The following is a 24,937-nucleotide window of genomic DNA, read 5'->3' as shown; positions in this document are numbered from 1 at the left end:
ATTGATATTGTTGAAAGAGTAAAAGAATGTCATTCATATTGTGTGCAGAGTTTTTCCATGTAGCCTCACCTGATATTTAAGTCAAATATTTTATATTCTGTGATTTCATATTTCATTTGAATGATTGTTTTTCTTTTCACTTTACTGAAGGTTTTTTTTTTTTTTGCTTTTTTTTTTTTTACCAAGCATTATATTATAGGTAGGACTAATACAATGAAAATATGCCAGATACTCTGTCCTTAAAAAAGTTAAGAAATGAAAGAACATATTTTTGTTTAGCAAATATAGTAAATTAAAATCAACTTCTAAATGACTGAAAATTGTTTTAGCTATTATTAGAAATGTTTCTAACAGTGATAACCTATAAAATTTAACTGAGGTAATTTTTTCTGTTAACAATAAAGGCAGTGAATCTGGCTTTTTTTTTTTTTTTTTTTTTTTACAAATTGATTCAGTTTCCTCTTGAGCTGATTTATACCACTTTGCTTTTATTATTGACTTTGGCAGTTTGTTACTTATTTCAACTGCTCTTTTGTGTAATGAAATTCTTTTGAATCACATATAGGCTAGGCTTGTATTTAATTTCAGTGCATGGACTTGTGTTTTTAAGTGAGTTACTCTTTCAAGCAGCAGATCTCTTTTTTCTTCATCTTTTTTTTTTTATTGCTGCAAGATCTCACATATTGACCTCCTTTTTTTTTTTCATAAGACATTGTATGCTTTCAAAAAGCAAAGCTTAAGTATGCAATTAGGAGCAATGAAGCACAAAATTGCTCATGCAAGAAATATCATCATTTTGCTTGTGCATCTGAAAATAAGGGATTTGTGCTGTCCAATCATGAGCTAACCAGTATGATAAGGGCACACAATCACCCACCCCCTATCATTACATTTTAACAAAGCCAGTGGAGCATTTGGTCTCCATAATTATAAACTCATAAACACCCACTTGCTGATGTGTCTTTCTCCTTACTATACATGCTCTTATTTTTCTATATGATTGTTTTTTACCCTCTTTCCATCCATAATCTATATAACATAAAACTATTCCAAGGGCAATTTATATCATTTGAGAAAGAGCAGAGTTTTAGTTTTTCTGAGGTCCTATTAAAGATGTAGGACTATAATGAAAAGAAATGTACAAAGAGACAGTAAATCCTTTTCAACTGTTGATCTTATACAATCTGTTTAAAGTCCACCAGATTCAACAGCTGAACAGGAAAGGAAACTCAGACTTGACTGTATTCCAGTAGACCACAATATTTCCCACATGAAGCAGCTACATCTTCAGTTGCTCTTCAAATAAAGAAATAAATATTTTCTCTTTATTTATATGAGAAAAAACCAATGGAAAATTAGTTAACATAAACATTTTCTGTGCTCTATTGTTGTTTGAAACTGAATTCTGCAGTATGGTGTCTCTATGCCTACCTGTTGCTCTCTGTGCCTTCAAATATTTTCCTGATTCACAGTCAACCCTATTACTGATGCCTTCAACTTTCTTACATGTTGTGTTAGGCAGATCTCATCACTATGACAAAATAGCTAAGAAAAATAGCTTATAAGAGTAAAAGTTTAATTTTGGCTCATGGTTTCAGTCTATAGTCAGCTGGCTTTATTGCTCTGTGCCTTGAGGGAGGCAGAACATCCTGGAGAATCAGAGGAGGGGAAGAAAGCTGTTCAGCTTTTGTTAGCCAGAAAGCAGAGAAAAAAATGGGTTGAGGACATGAAATATCCTTCCAGAAAACAAATCCAGTGACCTATTTCTCCCAACAAGGCCACATCTCCTAGAGTTCCTACTGCCTTATAATAATACTATCAACTATTGAATCATTAATGGATTGCCCCACTGATAAGACTGGAACTCTCATGATTCAATCACTTCCCAAGAACTCCTCTTCTGAGCACTTTTGAACTGGGGACTAAGTCTCTAATATGTGAGTCTTTGGGGGATATTTCAAATCCAGACTTTAACACATGGATTCCAGATTATTCTTTTTCAGTCTCATAATTCAGAGGAATTATTTTACCTCCTTGTTGAGCTTTTAGAAAAAATATTTTACTGCTTTGGATGATTGGACAAGTGATGTTACAGAGTGCAAGTACAACTAAATTTGGAATCTTTTTTCTACATATAACTTGTACCAGTATTGGGAAATGGCTTTAAAATGTATAAATGTACTGGTATTGGGAAATGGTTTCAAAATGTGAAAATAATGTCAGTATTAGAGAGCCAGGAGCTTAAGGGAAAAGGCTACAGAGTTACAGGCTCCCAGGGTGATTAGCAAAATAATAGAGGAAGCCCAGAAGCCTAGCATCTTTTATATTTCTTAGAGAAGTGAACTTCCTCAAGGATGTGGGGGACTGCCATGGGCCTCCAAGAGATCCCAGACTCCCAGACTCGGATAATCAACTAACAGGTTTGGGAATGTTACAAAAGGCATGAGGTCTGTGCCAGAGACAGGGCAGGTCTACTGGAAGAAATCCCCACATCAAAAGACCTGCCCCAGAGAAAGGGCAGAGCTAGTCGGTCAGAAGACTGGTTATATATCCAGAAACCTTCAGTGACTTCTTTTCAAGTCACCCCACTATGTCACCCTCTATGGCATAGTGCTGAGCTATGTTCTATCTTTCTGTCTTTGTATTAATAAAAATTGCTTAAGCTTACAGCAAAAGAATTTGAGCTCTGCCGGGGTGTAGCTTGGAGGTCGAATGCCCCTCGGTTCCATCCCCAGACCTGCAAAAAAAAAAAAAAAAAAAAAAAAAAAAAAAAATGGGAAATGTAAAATGGTTGCATTCTCAATGAATATCTTCAAATATTCCTATAAAACAGTCCTGGTTGGGGTGATGAATAGAATGGCTGATTAATTAATATGTCTATTTTTGTTCAGTGAGACTAGATCTAATATTTCTTTTAATTCATATAATCTCTTGCACTTTCCTGTGTCCCTCACCTCACAGTCAGGGCAGATGAAGGACACAGTTTTAGGAGATAAAAATCATACATTCTATTTCAGGTATATTTCAGGCAGTTGCCACAAAGTTTCTTACAGGTTTTATGAGATATATCATTTTGTTTACCTGTTTAAGAAGTTTGAGAACCCTAACTGCTAGTATGATTGAGAATGACTTTGAAGCTAATGACTAACCATGTAGAGACAGTTATTTATTTATTTATTTATTTATTTATTTATTTATTTATTTATTTTTATTTTATTTTGGTGGTACTGGGGTTCCTGGAAGCCCTTTTACCTCTGGGATACACTCCCATGGGCTACACTCCCAGACCCATTTTTTTACTTTTTATGTGGAAACAGGGTCTCTTAAGCCAGCAAGGCTGGCTCCAAACCAGCGCGATCCTCCTGTCTCTACCTCCCTAGAGCGGGGATTACAAGCGTGCACCACCACGCCCGGCTAGAGACAGTTATTTAATGTTTCTTTTTTTCTTTTGGGTTCCAAATGTCTTAATATGACAGTGTCTGACTTTGAAAGTATTCCATGAGTTTTCATGTTACTCCCTGCCCACAGTACAACTCCCAGTTCATTTCCAGTTAATAAATCTGTGCTATAAGAAGATGTGGACATAGAAGACAAAAAACTACTAAGGAATCTGCAAGTGGTTGGATGGTGCATGCAGATCATATTTACTTTGGGAGGGCTTACCTGATCTCTCAAGGCTTTGTTTGGCTATCTTTTATTATCAGCTAAGATGTTTTCAACTGTAAGAAACAAAAAGATACAATTATAATCAACTTTAAAAGAAGAATGGACAAAGACATCTTGTGCAAGGTTGAACCAGCTCATCAGGAGGAGCCAGGATTTTTCATCTTTCTGCTCCATTATCCTCAGCATTTTGGCTTTCCAGCTCAGGCTGATCCCTAATGATTGCAAATGCTGTGTCAGTTCCAGTTTTAATGACCTCACATAACCCACTTGGCAGAGGGGAAAGAGGCAATTTCCCTCAGTTCCTCATTTTTATCAGGAAGGAAATTCTTTCCCAGACTCCCATAAGCAAACTCCACATTGTGTCTTATTAGCTATCATACTATCACAAGACCATGCCTAAACCCATCACTGGCCAAAGGAAAGAATAGCTATTAAGGGCTTTGGCTCATCAACATTCCTCTTTTGAGATGGAGGAGACACTCATTTTCTCTGAGCACATAAGCCATCAACTGCTGAACAGAAGCCAGATTCTAATAGCAAGGAATAAGGCGAGAATACCAGTCAGATGGGATATTTACAGCATCTGCCACACCTTCTCGTGGACATCTGTAGCATTCTCTGTAATGCATGATTACTGTCTGCATACCTGTCTTTTTCCCATATGTAACTGTAGAGTTTTGTGAAAAAGGAGGGGCTGTCTTAAACCTATTGCATATATTCAAAATCCCATATACAGCAAGTTATCTTGTTAAATGAACACGTTCATACTGGATGTTACCTTTTATTACAAATGGTCAGTATGCCTTCAGTATGCATCATGCTGTAGTGATTGTGATGCTCCTAGGCCACATTATATCTGCAGAGTTCTTCCATAAATATGTCTTATAAATCATGGAAGCATACAGCAAAACCTAACCTTTCTGTCTTTGATTTTAACTTTTTATTAAACTTTTGCAGTTGTTCTATTTGCCATTCTCTTGATCCTATCCTGGGAGTAAGTCTGTTTCATTTTTCTTTCTAAAAACTATTTTATTGGTGCATTGTACTCATACATCTTAATGGGGAACAAGATGGTAGAGGCATACATGCACACATCATCCAATTGCCCCTTATTCAATTCCCACTCCATTTCCTCCTCCTCCCTTCTTTTCATGTTTGGCTTAATGATTGACTTTGATGTTTCTTAAGGTACATCTTGTTCATTAGAGAATTTCCTGCTTCCCCCTCCCATCCCTCAGTTAGGTAGCCTTATTTGCTCATCTGTAGTATCTCCTTCTTCTAGAATTCCCCCTATGACCCGTTTTCTCCTAGCTTCTTCACATATTAGGGAGAAAGCATCCAATTTCTTACTTTTTTGTGATAGACTAATCTCACTTAGCATAATGTTTTTCAGTTCCGTCCATTTTCCTGTATATGACATCATTGTGTTTTTCTTTATGGCTGAGTAAAATTCCATTGTGTACATATGTCATTCTCATCTGTTGATGGATATCTTGGCCGGTTCCATAGTTTGGCAATTGTGAATTGTGCAGCTATGAACAGAGATATTCATGCATTAGTTTAGTATTTTTCTAATCATATTTGGAAAAAGAAATAATTTCTCCTCATAGTTTACAAAAGAAAATCTAGCATGGGAGCTAAGTAGTAAATAATTTTCATTCAGGGAATGTTATAACATCTCTGAAAGAGAGCTGTTATTCTTTGAAGTAATTGAACTCTTTGATTCTAATACTCAAATTATGTTTTAAAATAAAGTTCAGATTTTAAAAGTAATACACTGAAATTAAGAAAATATATATTAACATACATATATAATATATACCTAGAAGATGAAAATATAATAATCTAGAGAAAATTAAGTTTTGTCTTAAGAGAAAGAAAATGGAATGCATTCCTGAAATTATATAAAATAGCATTGAATAAAAATTTTTATTTTTGTTCAAGAATTTTTATATGTGTGTGAGTACCAAAACTTGTGTGTTTAAGTACTTTTATATGTGTTTAATTAAAACTTATATGTATATTTAAATACACTGACTAAACTATTCTATTTAAACATATGACCTTTAGATACATATAGCCTTTATGCTATAAACAGATTATTCAACAGTGATGCTATTGATATTTTTTGTTAAGATTTTTTTTTGCTATGAGGGGTTCTCCTGCCTAGTGTACAATGTTTAGCAACTTTCTCTACCCACAAGATGCTGGTAGTGTCCTCTCAGTTGTTAAAACCAAAAATGTATACAAGTATTGACAAATATATCAAAGAATTCACCCACTTAGAAACACTACAGTAGAGTTAAAAAAAAATGTAACAGGGTAGGAGAAAAAATATAGTATGTTAAGTCTGAAGGCTTTTAATTAAATGATTGGTACTAGGGCTATAGGTTACGGGAGGTGATGAAAAAATTGCTTTTCAAAATGACATAATCAAGCCAGGCATGGTGGCACCTCCTTGTAATCCCAGTACTTGAGAAGCTGAGACAGGAGGAAAACAGGTTTGTGGCCATCCTCATCTACTTAATGAGGCCCTCCACAATTTAGTGAAACCCTGCTTCAAAATAAAGAATAAAAAATAGGGCTGGGAATGTAGCTTGGAGGTAGTATGCTCCTGGGTTCAATCTGCTATATGGCAAAATAATAATAATAATAATAGTAGTAATAATAAAGTGAAACAATCTTTGTTTACTGTTTTGTAAGAAAATTTGTCAGATGTTTTCTTTTCCCACAACTATGTACAAAAATAAGTAAAAATTCCTACTCAACATATTAAGTTAGAATTTTGCATATTACTAAATGTTCAAAAGTAAAAAAATTTATCTTACTAAATGTGCAAGAGTCAAAAATATCATTCTATTTTTTTATAAGACTGATTTTCTAAAAGTGTAAAGAAAACAAATTATGGGAATAGGAAAAGTGTGGAATTTGCTTTTATGAAAAATTATCTTCAAATTAACGGAACGTAGACGTTAGGCTTGTGCATCCTTATAAAACCTAGAAATTCCATTTAAATTAAAATCAAATGAGTTGAATGTTTTGTTTCTTTACTCTTTAAATTGAAAATTATAAAAATGTTATATTCAATTTATTTTAAGTTAAATTTTTGTGCTAGAATATCCAACAGATATGAAAACAATAACGTAATACTGTCTGAATCAGAAGAATTTTTTACAGGAAGAAGTTTATTATTTTTTATTTATTTATTAGCTTTTATACTTTTATTGGTGCATTATAGTTTCACATCATAATGTGGTTCAGAGCGATAGTGATATACATGAGCACAGCATGTAAATTTCCCCCTGGATTCCTCTTTGCTCCCCCACTTCCCCTTACAAAATATTGAGATTGACATTGATATTCTCATACTTATACATGTGTGTGCACTACACCCAGCAATATTCACGTATTTTATAAAATACAGTGAGTAGAATAGTGAACATATGACCATACTTTTAAAATTTGAAATATATTTTGGAGAGATAATTCTCATAATGTTGATATTAAGTAAAAGATGGTTTTGAAGATTTCCAACAAGCCTTTGACAGACCATTGAAAGGCTTGGAAAAAAGACTTAAAAAAAAATTATTGGTGGCCGGGCATGGTGGCGCATACTTGTAATCCTCAAGCTTGGGAGGCGAAGACAGGAGGATCACGCAGGTTCAAAGACAGCCTCGCTGCTTTAAGAGACCCTGCTTCCAAATAAAAATATAAAATATAGGTGTCTGGGAGTGTAGCCCAGAGGAACAAGGGTTTCCATGAATCCCACTACCATAAAAAAAATTGAACACTTACCAACTTAAGGTTCTTTTGTATAAATTCTGATACTTATTTTCAAAAATTATTTCTAGAAGAAAAATAAATCCATAAGGCCTTCAATTAAAATGTATAACATTACATTTCTTAAAACAGTCATACAAAAAATGAAAGAAGAGTTCTTAAAACATAACTCAGTATTAGGATTTGATATATTGGCTCAATAAAGTAAAGTAAAAAAAAGACTAAAGTATCATTTTATAAGGAGATAAAGCAGTAATAGTTCTTGGGTGTAATTTTGAAAAAATGTAAAACCAAGTCTTTGTGTACAGAATTTTCTCACATTTTATTTTATTGGAATACAAATGATTTTTATATATGCCTATTTTGAAATAAATCAAGTAGAATAAAGCTTCAAGTACACCAAATAGAAAACCAAGGTAAAACAGTACATTTAAATAGAAATAAACCAGAAAGTACACATTAAATATAAAGATAGATATTCCATGTCTAGATATTCCATGTCAAGATAAATATCAGATAAAATAAAAAACTGAAGTGATCTATACGATTATTGTAGGCATCATAAGTAGAAATAGAACATAAAAATTTAAAAGCTAAAAATAGGCTAATATGAACCTATGTAGATTTTATACTTTTGTGGGTGCATCATAATCTCACATCATACTTTTATTCATAAAGATAGTGACATACATACACAAAGCACTTGGGAGACTTTCCCTGGCTCCATTCTCACTCTTCCTTTTCCATACAGAATAATGAGATTGATTGAGTGTTTTCAGATATGAACATAATATCAATGGAAGTGGCTCTTCCATCAATTCTTCCTCTCACCTGTTGTTTTGGACACCTTCACGTAGACCACCGTCCTCGGTCCTCTGAAGTTTCTTCCCCAATATCTGAAGTCCCTCTAGTATCTCTATTACTCCTTAGCTTACACATATATGAGACAATATATTAAACAACAATTGAATATTATATGTAACTATATATGTATATATATAAACAATTAAAAGAATTTATGTCTTATTAGGTACTTTATATAACTTAGAGATTATTTCAACTACATTGAGAATATACACAGAATATGCACAATTACTATGTCATTTCATATAAGGGACTTGAACATCTCTCTCAAAAGTCTTGAGACCAATTTCCTACCAATACTATGCATAGACTTTAGAGTCATACATGGACATTTAAATATAACATAAACTGAAACCAAGAAAAACAAGATAAATGTTGGAGACAAAATAAATCGATAAAAAGCACAAGAGTAAATCATCCAGGTGTTGTTAAAGTGTTATAAATGAGATTTCTCAGAGATAAGTGGAGAGGCAGATGCCAAGCATTCAAGAAAGGGTTGATTTCGCATTTTTGTTATGGATTGTTTGGAATATTTCCATGGCATTAGTAAATGTCGTACATCAAAGGAGGAAAAAAAAAAAGATTTTCAGAATGAATAACAAATACAGACAATATACTGAAGTTCCTTTTTAACAACTGAAGATATTTTAAAAAATCAGTGTGACAGAGTCCTAATAATCAGTGTAGATGTCATTATAAAACTGCAAATATGAAGGTAGATGCCCAGAAATTATAAAACTATAAGAGAACTTCTCAATTATAAAACAATGGAGAAAATCTGACATTTGAATAGAGATTTTATTCAATAAGAATTTGAAAGTGACAGGAACATCTCAGTGGTCAGGGATGAGTTAGAAAGAATTCTTATTTTTTTCATATAGAGCAAAATAGAAGACAACTATAAAGTTTAAAACATCACTTGAGCTCCAAGATTCGTATGCTGAAAATGCATAAAACAATGTGAGGGTGGAAGGCTGTCCTTTGAATGTGTCAGCTGGAAGTGAGTGATGGACTTATTCATAGCAGAAATGTGAAAGTTGAATTCAGGCCCTTGCAAAAGGAGAACAATTTGAGATTATATATAGAAGGGTTTTGTATGTTTAAAAAAATAATGGCTGCCAAAAGAGGTTCACATTCTAATTGCAAGGCCAGGCAAATATGATAAGGCACATGACAATTGAGAATTAGTTCCCTATTGAAATTAAATTTAATTATAAGATGATCTTCAAACAGAGAGAGCAGGCTGGCCCATCCAGTTGGGCAAAAAGTAATCATAGCTGTCCTTAAAAGTGACAGAGAAAGAAGAAATCAGAGTCAGAATGAGACTAGCTTTGAGAAATAGAGGGAGATAGTCACAAAACAAGATGTAATAGCTGCTAGAAATGGGAAAAAGAAGAGAGAGAAAAAAATTTCCCCTAGAAACCACTATAAATGAATGCTGATATGCTGAGATCGGCCTGGTTTTAGACCTTTGAAATATATGTTAGGTTTCTAACATATATAAATATAAGATCATAAACTTGAGTTTAATGCAACAATATTTTAGTAACTGCTTATGGCATGAATAACAATCTAATACAAGAAACTTAGGAAAACAAAACATACTTTTTCTTTGAGATAATTATGTTTTTAACAAATATACTGAATAACCCTTCTATTAGAGATACAGTAATAAAACATGCAAAAATCCCTCCACTGGATTTCACACACAATGAACAAATTTGGGATATTTGGTAAACAAACATGGTATATTTGGTGTTGATAAATGTTATGGGGAAGCAAATCAAAAAGCAAAAAATGTGCAAATTAAAACAAGGAGCAAGAATTATAATTTTAAGTGAAATAAAAATTTTATAGAAAAATAAAAATTTGTGCAAGACCACATGCAATTAACACATACACACTTTATACATGTATAGAAAGAACAAACCTGGAAGAGAAAAATCAGAAATTCGTCAGTCCAAGAAAAAAGTCAGAACTGGCCTCATGAAGGATGGCTGTCATGGAGTTAGTCACAGGATATAAACTCAGAGAGGAAACTCATAAATTAAGTTGTAATAATCACAATAGTGATGACTTTTTATGCTAAACTGCAACATTTTAAGCAGAGGATGTGGTTTGGCTTGTATTTTTTTTTAATTTATAAATTTTATTAGTGCATGATAGTCACACATCTCATTGGGGCATAAAAATCAAAGATCTTTTTGTCATTCTCATGTGCATAAACCTCTTTCATGTAGCTGTGATAATGGTATAAGGTATATGATATCCTGTTTTTTTTCCTACAGTATTCACACTGGACAGTAAGTACCAAGTTAAGAGTAAAATATTTAAAAAGTTCTTTGCTATAAACTTAGTTGAGAGGAATTTTAATCTCTGCACATATATAGAATATTGGGGTCCGAGGAGTTTCAGAAAGCTTGAGAAATCATTATCATGTTACCTTCATCAGAGAGAATTCCATTTATTTTTAAACATAGGAGAATATATTGTTTTTCAATAGAACTTCAGTGGAGAGAAATATAAGCCTCAAAATTTTATAGAATTTTGAGCTGCAAAAATTCTAAATAGCATTTAGTAATTGCAAAATGTACATTTTTTTCTCATTGGGTTTGCAATTTTTGCTATGCAAGATATTCATCTTTGCATCAAAAATTATCAACAGGATTGCATATTTGAGCTATGTATAAGATCATTAGCATGACTTTAAGAAGATAGACACAAGTAATATTTCATTCTTTTTTAAAATTTCTATGGAATGATGAAAAACAGAGCCTAAGTAATGCAATGTATACTTTGTTTACATTTTGAGGTACACACATATTTGGAATAACTGAATATAAAACAAAAAATAGACGGACACAACAAAAAAGATCCAAATTCAAAGGAATACATTCCTGTTTAATTGTGGAAGATATTTCTATTTGAAGAGATTGTTTTAGAATCTTTCTTTTTTAATATTTGCTATTCTAAGAACTCTTGGCTTCTATTAACAAAATGATTTATTCAAGTGGCCCACGTCATTTCTATATGGTATGTTTTATTAAATACCAAATTCAATATTATTATTAATTTATAAACACAATGAAAGATTGAAAATGCTATTCAGCTCATTAGATTTAAATTTATAATAAAATCACTAAAAATTGTAAAAAATATTTTATATTTCTACAACTTAAAAAAGAAGCCTAAACCTTAAAGTTTTCAATGAACAAACATAGGTTGAAACAGTATAAAAGTAATCCATGAGTAGAAGAATTAACATTGGTATGTAACTCCTTTGTCTTTTGTGTTAGAATTTTTAAAATGTTTTTTATTATTTATTTTTTGAAACAGGGTCTCACTGAATTGCAAAAGCTCTCTGCCCACGAACTGAGATCTTCTGACTCAGTCTCTCAAGTGCTGGGATTACAAGCATACACCACCACTCCTGGCTGTGTTAGAATTTTTCATTGTGCATTTTTCTCATGTAAATATATACAAATATCAGACACTTCTGTTTATACATAGACTGTGTGTGTGTGAGTTCATTAAAAATAAATAAAGAAAATTGCACCCCATCATTCTTTTTGCATTTTTCAGGACTTGGAATAGTTATAAAGGTTTAAGGACTCTTACTAGTTTATGGGTAGCTCAAAAAAAAAACTCCACCTATTCATGAATCCCTGAGTGCAACAAGGTGCAATTGTGTGGTTCACATATTGTTCAGGACTTAATTAGTGCTTCCTGTGAACCATATATATTTGCAAAAGATGAGGAAATATCCACTTGGCCTAGTGTATATTTAAACTGTACTACCCAAGACGCTCTAAATTTTTATCTGTATTTATTTTTTATTTCATCTTTGCTGTTGCACCAGCTTTCAAAGCAGAGCTGGATGTGATACCTACCTTATTAACATAGAATGCCCTGATTATAATACTTTTGGCTTACTTCAAAAGCAATTTATCTTAAATTACAAACTTCCCCTACTATTTTTCCCTCGTACTTAATAATTTGAATCACCTTGATTTAAACTGGCAAAATAAACAGACAATAATCACACTTTCCTTATATAATAAACAGGTACCTGACCTTGGGTAGAATATGCTGAAAATTAAAGTAAATTTAAAGTTAATCCATCGGTAAGTATAAAAAATTGAAACTTAATATATGGGGCTGACCTGACCGACTTTAACATATGACTATTATGGGTGTGCTACCTGTAGCAGAAAGCATATCTAGGTTTCCAAACCTATGCTACTACTTCAATGACATATTTCTTTGTACATCAAAACCATAGATAAGCAGATAAAATCTAGAGCAAATCAGATTCCAGATTGAGGAAGAATGAATGCATTATACTAAATAAAAACTTTTAACAGCCTGGCAGTTTAGAGAAACCAGAAATATGTAATATATTTTCAAGTTTGAATATTTACTAATTCAGCAAGTATTCAACAGATATTAACAACCATATTGTTTTTAATATGCAAGGAATTGAGTTATTTCTCAGTAACAATGATAAGAAAATAATCCACAATTAACGAAAGATTATATTCTTCAGAAAACCGACATATTAACAATTAATTAAATTTCTGTAATGATAATGCATACATATAACACTGAAATTTAAGAAAACTTATGTGGATTACTCTGCAGGTATTTTTTACACTTGCCACAAATGCACGTGTATGTATAATAATCACATATGTATGTTCAACGTATCTGATATGTGTGTGTGTACATACACATGTTCAATTCCACTGAATCTTGATTGCTGAGACTACATTGTATTCAATTGCTTGGCATAAATTATATACAGAAGTAGCTGTTAAATTTTAAAATATGATTTATATTTACACCATAATGCATCATATGTGTCATAAAATAGGACTTAGACAAGTGCTCTGTACAGTTTGATAAAATAGCAAAGAAATCTGGGAGGAAGACAAAAGTTGACACATCTAAATATTATAGATATGGCTGGTGACATTCATTCTACATCTCTTTTTTTCTTTCTTTTTTCTTCCTTTCTTTTTATTTTTTTGGTGGTACTGGGGTTCCTGGAAACCCTTGTACCTCCGAGCTACACTCCCAGACCTATTTTTATACTTTTTTTTTTTTTTTTTAACAGGGTCTCTTCAGCCAGCCCGGCTGGCTTCGAACCTGCGCGATCCTCCTGTCTCCACCTCCCAAGCACAGGGATTAAAAACATACGCAACCACACCCGGGGCTCATTTTATATCTTTAAGTTCACATTATTCCATTTTATATCTTTGAGTTCACATTATTAAAGGTTAAATGGTACATGGTTCTTGTTCCATTATTAACACATTAGAGAATTCTGTTATTTAACTAACATATACATACTTTTGTATCATTATTTTCAGGCTAAATTGCATAGGATATATTAGAGTTACAAGGAAAATAGTAACTGTATTTGTCCATGCAGGAATAATATATCACTGAAGTAGATATCTATGATCCAAACCTTCTTTCTAGCTATTGCCAAGTTTTATTCTCATGTTAGGCCTTCACACTCAAAAAAAAAAAAAAAATAAGTGCAATTTTGCTTTACAGACTCTGTAATATCATTTAGTTTGGTAATATTACCAATGAATAAATATCCTACCCACCTTCTTATTCATCCCATTGTCTCTTTTTACCTGAATTTAAAACTATGTCTTTCTAATGAACTGAACTTTTTAATAACAATGTAGTGATATGATTTCTAGAAATATTTTTCTTTTACATTATGACTTTTAGATATTACTATAATTAAACTATAATGTATTAAGTCATTCTCAAAAAATTTTTTTATAGTTTTTGTTTTCCAGTATCTTTTAAAAAGGTATATCTCATGTAAGCATTAGGAAGTTAATCCAGTACTGAAAATATTTTAACTAGAGAATTTACTCCATTGATGTGGTTTCAGTTATCATATTGCTTGCTTCCAACTTGCCAATCAATTTTCCTTTCTTAAAAGTTTTTACACTAATCTAACACTGTAAATTTGCATTCTATCTCATCTTCTTTCCCCTATACTTATTTGGAAGATATAATCATTAGGTATATCTTAGGAATTGATACCTCTTCTTTAAGAACCATATCTTACTACCCAGATTATACTATTATACATCGTATACATGCATATCATTGAGTTCTATAAGTTTGCATACTTAAAATAATACTCTAAAAAGAATTATACTTAAATTAAAAAAAAATTTAGTATCTTTACCTCCTCTCAATAGCATAAGGAATGCATAAAATTTAAGTTTTATAAAACCTTCTCCATTTATATTATTTTATCTAATCTTTTAATTCATCCTGTTTTTACCCATTTACTGCATTTTGCCAATAATCAGTGGTCTTGTAGAAGACTCTAGGCTTCAAATGAGGGTCAGCATGACCCTATTCCCTGAACTTTCAAGCCAAACAACATTCCAACTGCTAACATACATAAAAAATAAAGTCATCTAAGCTGGGCATGGTGGCACATGCTTGTAATCCCAGCCTTTGGGAGGTTCAGACCAGAGGATCACGGTTTGCAGACAGCCTCAGCTACTTAGTAAGGCCCTCTGTAACTCAGTGAGACCCTGTTTCAAAATAAAGAATAAAAAATTGGGCAGGGGGTGTAGCTTGGAGGTCAAATGCCTCTGGGTTCCATCCCCAGAACCGAAAAAAAAAAAAAAAAAAGAAAGAAATATAAATAAATAAATAAATAAATAAATAAATAAATAAATATAGTGTTGTTTGTGGTAATTTTATAGCAATAGTTATTATTTAATAGAATACCAACCCATTTATTAATTAAATAGAAAATAATTATATATTTGCTTGAATGTATGTATATATATGTATATATACAAATTTGTAATTAGGAAAGATAAAATGAATTTACAAATAAATGAAAACTATTAAACATCTAAGGACAATGGTCAACCATATTATCTTGATAAAATTCATTTTAATTTTTGTGAACAAGTATCAATGATATTACTTTTAGAATTTTTTTTACAATATATGGAGTTGTAATGAGTTAATAAAAACAGCTGTTTATCAAATCAGGTAACTTATAAATGTTCACTAGATGGGACACTTAATATTCTTTACTACTGATTTAAAATTTTTTCATAATTTATATTTACCAAACAAAATGTAATACTAGATTTATTCACTTTAAACATTGTTAAGAGGTATGATAATATCATATATTTAGGTGTTTTACCCACATAAAAGATATAATTATTCTTAAAAATATCCAAAAGCATTAAGTAATAGCTATATAAAACACTGTAGAAAAAGTTTCAAACTAAAGCATTCAGAAAGAGTTACCAGTTATGTTTCTATTAAAGCTAGCCAGGTATTACTTTGCTATGCAGCAACACTCTAAGATCCAGGGGAAACATATCTCCAAATTTATTCAGTTTATTATCTGTTGCCTTAAAGTTCTGCTTGAAAAGCTCAACAAACATCTTCCAGTAAAATAAAATAGAAAAGAAATGTCTGCACATGAAAAAAGAAATTCTACATGTACAAATCCAGATTAGAAAATATTTGACAATAAAGGTCAAATGCTGAAAGGTGGAACCAATAATCATTGTAAAAAGAAATCACCCTACTAAGGTATTTCTCTGAGTATCATCTAAAGAGCATGCTCCAGTTTTTAAGCTGAAAAGTTTTAAATTTAAAATTTGCCAACTTTCTCAAGAGTTCTATTTTTTTCTCAGGGATCTTTTATGAGTTCATTTCTCTCCTGCAGTATATCTCTTTCTAACTATTTCTAAGGATAAAATCCATTAATGAAAAGGTTCATGATTTTCAGGACGCACGTATGAAGATTGTATTTTTATATGCTCTTCAGTCTGGCAAGAAATCATTGTAATGTGAGATATACACCATCGTGTGCTTCCTCTTATGTTTTCTTTCAGTTTGAGCCAAAAGGAAGTTCTAGAGCTTACAGTATGTTGCTTTGTGTTTAAAATGAAAAAAGTACAAATAACTGCTGCCAGAATTTGACTGTGGGAACTACTGGGTAAGATATAAATTAAAAAAAAAAAAAAAAAAAAAAAAACAAAACCTTGTCTAGACTTTGGTAAATCTAAGTAGCTAATTAAAAGATATTTATATCCTAAACTAGGAAAAAGCAAAATAAAATTTTAATTCAAAATCCCTCCAGCCCGTGGCTTTAGTATTTAGGAATCTGATATGACTGAACATTAAAAATAATAATGTTTAGGTGCTCTGCTGTGAGTCTAAATAATTTTGTGGTTCAGTTTTGGCAGAACATGGAGCAGAGTGAGGGAGGGTCTATATTGATGTGAGGGGGCAACAATCTTTTAAATATAGAAAATTCTGTTAGATGCACGTTAGACATATTGACCTTCAACACAAAGTTTTATGTGGAAATAGGATCTGCTCGAAACATTGTGAAAATAAGTGACTCACACTGACTTGGTGTCCCATTGTTAGATAATAAAAATTACCAACATCAGCAGTCTAAACCAATGCCAATTCCATCATCTCACAGTTATGTAAACCAGAAATTTGGACAGGCTAAATTGGGTTCTCTGACCTGGCTATTGTTATGCTAGAATCAAGGTGTCCGCAAGGCTGGTCTCTTAACTAAAAATTCTTGAGAAAAAAGAAAGAATCTGCATTGAAGCTTATTCTTTAGACCAAGTTTATTATTATTATTTTTTGTGTGTGTATGTATGTAGGATTGATTGCTTTTCTTTATTGGCTCTCAGAAAGTTGCTTAGTAATTCTTGTCTCACCAAATAATTCTTGTCAAAGCCACCAAAAATGGGTCAGATTCCTCAAATGGGTGGAACCTCTCTGACTTCTCCTTCTGCAACAAGCCAGACAACTTTTCGTTCTTAAGAGCTTTGTGTAATTCTATTAAGCTCAACTAGATTAGTTCCCTATTTTCTTTTCTTAATTTTTCATTGGTGCATTATAGCCATACATCTTAATGGGATAAAAGATGGTGGAGACATACATGCACACATCACCCAATTCGCCCTTATCCAATTCCTGTTTCATTCCTTCCCTCTCCCTTCTTCTCGTGCTTGGCTTAGTGATTGACTTTGATGTGTTTGTTAAAGTCCATAATGTGCATCAGAGAATTTACCTCTTCCCCCCTCCCATCCCCTCAGGTTGCCTTATTTGCTCATCTGTAGAATCTCCTTCTTCATCTAGAGCTCCTCCTATGACCCATTTCTCCCTAGCTTTTGCATATGAGAGAGAGCATCTGATTTATTATGTTTTGTGACTGACTAATCTCACTTAGTCCCCTATTTTCAAGTCAGTGATGCCATATAATTCAGTAATGGGTATGATATACCAACAAAGTCAGAGTCCCCAGGATTTTGGTTTCATATCTCAGAAATATTTTAGAATTCCACAGGGCATTTTGAGATCGACTTGTGGATGGAGTGGTATTGAGGGTAGATGTAAGTGAAGCAATTTGTTACTCTTAGGATACAATTTGAAACACTTAGGATATCAGATGATTCTTTTAAATGGCCTTTGGAATTGTGTTTTGGTGAGTGTAAAATTGTGAATGAAATAAATGGTTTGATAAACCCTGTATAAGTAAATAGCATGGAAAAAAAAAACTACCAGGCACAGATATATAAGGAAGATTATTTGAATAAGATAGAAAGATGTGGCTGGTTTTAATAAAGGTAAGGTTAATTTAGAAAAGGAAAAGACCAATTCCATCTCAATACTGATATTTCTGTAAAAACATATATATTGTAAAATACACCTTATTAGTTTATGAATTTATCTAGTGAATGCTCTTTGAATAAGAAATTAGTACATTTCCCTGTGCTTTTAAATAAGTCCTATTATATCGTAAATGGTCAATCTCCTGCTTTGTCCATAAGCAAAAGTACCATTATGCAAACCATTTATGGTAACTATTGTCCTTTTTTGTCCCATTGGTATATGAAAGGAGCTGAGAAATCTTTCAAAGTTCAGGCTTGCAATTATATTTTATGTCAGTCTGGGAAAACTTCACAGTGTTTATAAAGTAAGGGTAAGCATATGAAGAAAAGACAATTTTTGTTCACTTAGTTCGCTTAGATGAGATGTTTTGATACAAAAAAATTCTTAGTGAGATTTTGGAACATTTTTCTTCCAGTTCATTGACATAGATAGATTGTGTGTCTCCATGATCACATGGACGGTATATGAGATTAGTATTGAGCATAAGGAGAGAAATAAAATAACTTTTACAACAAGTATGTGTGAAGGATTCAAATTTTAAAGTTAAAATAAATGCATATATATAATGTATATATGTATATGTGTGTGTGTGTATATATATATATATATATATATATATATATATATATATATATATAGAAAGTCTTACATGGTGGTTCAGATTTATAATTCTAGTGCTTAGGAAGCTGAAACAGGAGGATCGCAAGTTCACTACTGGCTTCAGGTAGCGAGGCCATCTGCAACTTAGTGAGACTCTGTTTCAAAAATAAACAATAAAAAATAAGGTTGGGGTATGGCTTGGAGGTAGACTGCCCCTGGTTTCAATCACCAGTACTGCAACAAACTATGTATATATATTTGTGAGCTGATGAGTCATTTTTTAGTGTCCAGTTTTATACTTTTAATAGAATGAGAAAATATAATTTTAAAAATATATGCTGTTATTAATATATTGAGTGTATATGGTAAATTTTTATGAATCTGTATGATTTTTGCTATTACTTTCCCATAATTTTGAAGATTAGTATTTGTGAAATAATAAAACTCTAATTTCTTATCATTTTATTACAATTTTTTGTTTTTAATATATATGCTTATAATATATTATATAAACATATACATATATACATATATGTATATATATAATGCTCTCACTGTAAAGCTTTACACAATTTGTTCATTACTCCTTACAAGGAAATGAAATTAATAAGACTTACATGGTACCTTTTTCATGCCAAGGATTATGCTCTGAACAGAAATTACTTCCTTTTGGACCTTACATAATATTATGTTATTTATATTTACTGTTGCCAGTAGATAGTCTACTGAATCTATAGAGTAGGTAGTCACGGCACAGATCAATAAATAGGAATTCAGGGATGGAATATAATTTTCTGAGTGTCACATATTCATTAGGTGGTGGTATTAGCATTCTTCATAGTCATGTACACTCATTTAGAGAACATCCGACATAACTGTCTTATGTGAGATGCTAGTTCACTGACACCTGGTGAATAGCTCAGTCAAGAATATTGAGAAAATAGCAAAGCAACAAGTAAAAAATGTTAAGGCAACATCTGATGAGCCCTAGAATTTGTTTACTGCCAAATGTTTTAACAGTTACAAAAATAAATTATCAAGATATGTCTGATAGATGTTCTAAGAGGTGTTTTAGACCTAAATACAGAGGACCCAACAATATATCAAACGGTATTATTTGCTTGCAAGCCTTCACATAATATAAAGTACCTAAGAGCCATAGAGTTTGCAAATATCCTTATGAATAATGTCATCATCTAAAATTCTCCACAATCTAGTGACATATTTTTGTGTGCACAATGAACAAATGCATGCACAAAACATATATACACAGATATCCTAGTAGATTATTTAGGAATATAAATACACACAAACTTTTATGTTTATAGAAATATCAACATAGTAACTCAGTACAGAAAGAAAAATACAAATGTGCTCATATAAACAGATTGATAATAATTATAAGTATGCACACACATGCAAAGAAATGCTGTCAATGCTCTACATTAAAATACAGAACTGTTTCTGAATTCTAAGTATCCTTTATATTTTCTAATAAGTATGAATATTCCTGATTATTGCTAAAAGTGACAGGGATATAAAGATAGAAATCATTATACAATTATACATTAGCATATACTATTAGACTTTTTGTGTTAGCAGATGGCCAAAAATAGTCTGAACAATAAAATCAAATTGATAGAAATCTTCAGAAATCAAAAATTACATGTAGGACCTTTGATACTTTCTGAATAAATAAGGTCTTTCCTCTGTGCCTATGCATTTATGAGCAAGTCCTACGTTATAATAAAGTATCAATTGAAGTTAATAATGACATGATATACACTAATTAAAGATTCACTTAAAAATGTTCAAGTTCAGCTTTACTCTGTTATTTTATATTACCTGAAATTTTAATATAATTCTTGCTAAAACAATCTATATTAAATTATATAAAGAATGGATTTTTGGAGCATCAGACTATTTTCTCATTCATTCATTCACTTAAAATGTTCATAAGTTATGACTATAGTCATTATTATTGCACAAGATCATGATTATAATCACTATGATTCAAAAATAGAAATATATAAAATACTGAGCTTGACTTTGTATTTAATTTAGGATGAAAATTGACACTAAAGTGAATAATAAAAATGCAATATATCCAATGGAAAAGTAAACAAATAAGCCAGGTGTGTTGGTGCATGCTTGTAAACCCAGTCCCTGAGAGAATAAACAGGAGGATTGCAGATTCAAGACCAAGAGCACACAATAACATACTGAGACACTATTTACAAAATGAATAAATAAATAAATAAATAAAATAGGATAGCTTGGGGGTTTTGCTTAGCTAAATGGGAAAATGTACATGGATTGAATCTCCAGTATCATTAAAGCTAACTAATTAAATAAATATTTTAAAGGGGCTATAGAAGTATCAAGGACAAAATAATCATTAATTTATTCAAAGAGTGGGGAAAATAATCTTGCATTGAGAGTAACTATGTCAGGATGTGATGTGTATTTTATGATCATAGACTCAAAATCCACATGAGAATTTTAAGTCTTGGGACTTAAAATTGGACTGTGTCTTGGGACAAAAATAGGACTTCTTTCCTATTTTTGCATAGGAAAGAAATGTGAATGGTTATCACCACAATGAATAAGAATATGAGAGATCCAAAAATGATTGCAACTTTTCTTCCCATTAGATGAGGGAGCGTGTATTCACTCTTGGTTCCTTTTGTTCCAGTTTTTTTTTTTTTTTTTCCAATTTAACCTCCTGAAACAGATATGCCAACCTGATCAGATGACCCAAGAAACTGAGACCAGAAGAAGAATCATCCAGTTGAGCCCAACTCGAATCAACTCTCAGAATAAAGCTCTTTAAATGACAGAGAACTTAAAGAAACTGAATTTTTGGAGTGGCTCATTACACAGTAACACTAAATGATACAGTGCTCAAGCTGGTTACTGTGTTACTGTGCTTCTCAGTGTGGTATAAGGATCAGGGATGCAGGATACTATACTGGCTGAGTGAACACTATTATGATTGAAGTTTTTTAAAATTAATTAGTTTATTTTTGATCTGTGCTGTTTTTTATTTATTTTTAATTTAATTTTTAATTTGTGCATTGTATTTATACATCATAATGGAGTAAAAACTTGTGTAGACATAAATGCACACATCACCCAGCCAGCCCCCACCCAGTCCCGACCTCACTTCCTCCCATTCCTCCCTCCCATGCTTGGCTTAGTGGTTGACTTCAATATGAATAAGTACATCATGCACTTTAAAGCATTTCCCTCTCCTCCCCTCCCATCCCCACAGTTAGGTTACCTTATTTGCTCCTCTATAGATCTCTTTTTTAACCTGAAGTTCCTCCTATGACCCCATTCACCCTAGCTTTCACATATTAGGGAAAGCATCCGATCCCTTACATTTTGTGATGATCCTTTATCTAGACAACTCCAGAAAGATTAGATCTAAAATAAAACAGACTTCACAGTAAAATCAATATAATATCACATTACAAACATTCTTTTGCAATTACCTGCTGTATAACATAGTAGAATCTTATGAAGAAACAGCACACATTTGTATATATTTATGCTTTTATAGGTAAAGTTGAACTATTTTCTCAACCTTTTAGTATCTGGCTTTAATCTGCTACTTAAACCTCAGCAAACCATTGGCAATGTATGTGCATTGTTATTACCACAATTTCAGTAATTTATACTACCTTGTCTTCAGAATTAATTTCATTTTTATTTTCCTTCTTCAGTGTGTAATCTAAGGTGCCAACTCCAATTAACATTATCTTGGTATATTTAGGGCACTCTAGCAAGATATCTTATATTGGATAGTCCATAAACACAGAGATTTGTTTTTCGCACTTTTTAAGACTAGGAAGTCCAACATCAACAAACTGGCTGATTCACTGTCTGGTGAGGATACTCTCTCTGGGTGACCCTCACCTGGTGGAAACAGAGAGCTTGTTCTTTGAAGAATTTTTTATAAGAGCACTAATCTCATTCATTATGCGAGAGTTCTACCATTATATCTTAATTGCCACCTAAGGCCCTGCCTCTTAATGCCACCACATTGATGTATTTCAACTATATATTTTGAGAGGCATAAGCATCCAGACTACAGCAAACAAAGTCAAAACAATTTTTTGAATGGTTTTGTTTTGTTTCCTTGGAGATTCTCTCTCTCTTTGAATAGGCCATCAGACAATTAAGTGGAATGGCTAACATCTGCTACTAATCCCCAGTTTTGACACTTCTTGATTTAATTTTGAGTTCGGGATTTGATGGGCTCATAGTAAGCACAGTTTAATAAATTTAATAAATATTTTAACACATATTGTCAAAAAGTGATTTGATGTTCTCTACCTGTTATTAACTCGTAAGTAACCTACATAAAGCCAACAGGGAAAACAGAAAGTGAGAGAAAAATACCAATTTATTGACAGGAAAAATCACGATTCAAAAAGTTATAAAATTTAGTATAATGTTTTATTGATTTATGTTTTTATTGTGTGTGTGTCCATCTCTCTGGAATAGATTTATAATTTCATAGAAGTAGTCAAATAACAACATATGTGAAATGGTAAAGCTCTTTTAGAAAATACTACTTGGTCATCCTTATCTTCATGAACATTAGAAATACTCAGAATGCTTTGCTTTTCAAAGTATTGGGGCCAAGACCACACCTTATTGTGTGTGTGTGTGTGTGTGTGTGTGTGTGTGTGTGTGTGCACAGTGCTAGAGATTGAATCCAGAGGCATTCTACTTCTGAGCTACACCACCAGCCCTATTTTTATTCTTTATTTTGAAACAGAATCTAAGTTCCAGAGCTCCTCGGTATGTAGCTGAAGCTGGCCACGAACCTGGATCTTCCAGTTTAGCCTCCCAAATACTGAAATTACAAATGTGTGCTAGCACACCCAGCTTTACACTTCAGGTTTGAAACTGTGGAATGGGGCCAAATTATAAGTATTTTTAAAATTCTTGATTTGATTTAATCAGGAAGAATGACTAGGCTGTAAATATAAATGTATCTATTGTCTAATTTTAAACACATAACAGAAGTGACACTTTCTTCTACATGGAAAAGAGAAAACAAAGAAAATATAACATTTCATACCTCTGTCGATTATCATATAGCCCATTGAATCAAGGGAAGCAATTTCCAAAAAACTGACACTCCCAGAGGAGACAAAGAAAGAAAGAGAACATCTTGTAAGCTGATTTTCTTGGCTATGCCAAAGCAATTTACTCCTATAAAACAAAAATAAGCATTTGATATTTATTATGCTCTCATGCTTTATAGATTATTTTTTGTTTGTGTGGTACTGGGGATGGGACCGAGGGGCATTTTACCTTTGAGCTATTATTTTATTTTTTATTTTGAACCCGGGTCTCACTGAGTTGCAAAGGGCCTCACCAAGCAGCTGAGACTGCCCACAAATTGCAATCCTCCGGTCTCAGCCTCTCAAATGCTGGGATTACAAGCAGGCAGCACTACGCCCAGCTTCAATTTTTACAATATTGTGAATGGTAGCTTTATTTTATTATTTTTCTACTCCTTTCTTCCCATCTCTCTTCCATCACTCAGCACTCTTCACATTTCCTCTTAATCCAACTTCTATATTATTTTTTAAATATGTTGGTTCATTTAGTCATACATATTAATGGAATACAAGATGGTAGAGGCATACATGCACACATCACTCCTTTAGCCCTTCCCCAGTTCCCACCACATTCCCTTCCCCCTTCCTCCTTCTCATGTTTGGCTCATTGATTGACTTTTATATGTTTGTGAATGTACATCATGTGCACTAGAGACTTCTTTCAAGTCATCTATTTTATTTGTTTGTTTTGTTTTGCTTCTGAATTTCCAAACTAAAGCTTAGAACACTTATCAATGTCCTGGCTGAATTTGCTTGACATGATGTCCTCCAATTTCAACTATTTCCCTGAAAATGGCATAATTTCATTCTTTATGCCTTATTAGGGCTCCATTGTGTGTGTGTGTGTGTGTGTGTGTGTGTGTGTGTGTGTGTTGTGTATCACATTCCTTTACTCATATCTCTGTAGGCTGATTTCTCATATCTCTGTAGGCTGATTTTATATCTTCAGTATTGTGATAGCACTATAATAAACATGGCTATGTAGCTAACTTTTTTGTTAGCATACTTCATTTCCTTTAGCTATACATAGGAGTGGGATATCTGGATCATATGATAATTTTATTTTTTTGAGGCAACTGCATAGTGTTCTTCATAAGAATGTACAATTTATGGTCCATAAGAATGTGTTAACTTATATTCCCCAGAAGAGTATATAAGTTTTTTCTCCT

This window comes from Muscardinus avellanarius, assembly GCF_963383645.1.
Source record: "Muscardinus avellanarius genome assembly, chromosome: 6".
NCBI classification, from domain to species: Eukaryota; Metazoa; Chordata; class Mammalia; order Rodentia; family Gliridae; genus Muscardinus; species Muscardinus avellanarius.
Note: the sequence above shows the minus strand (reverse complement) of the source record.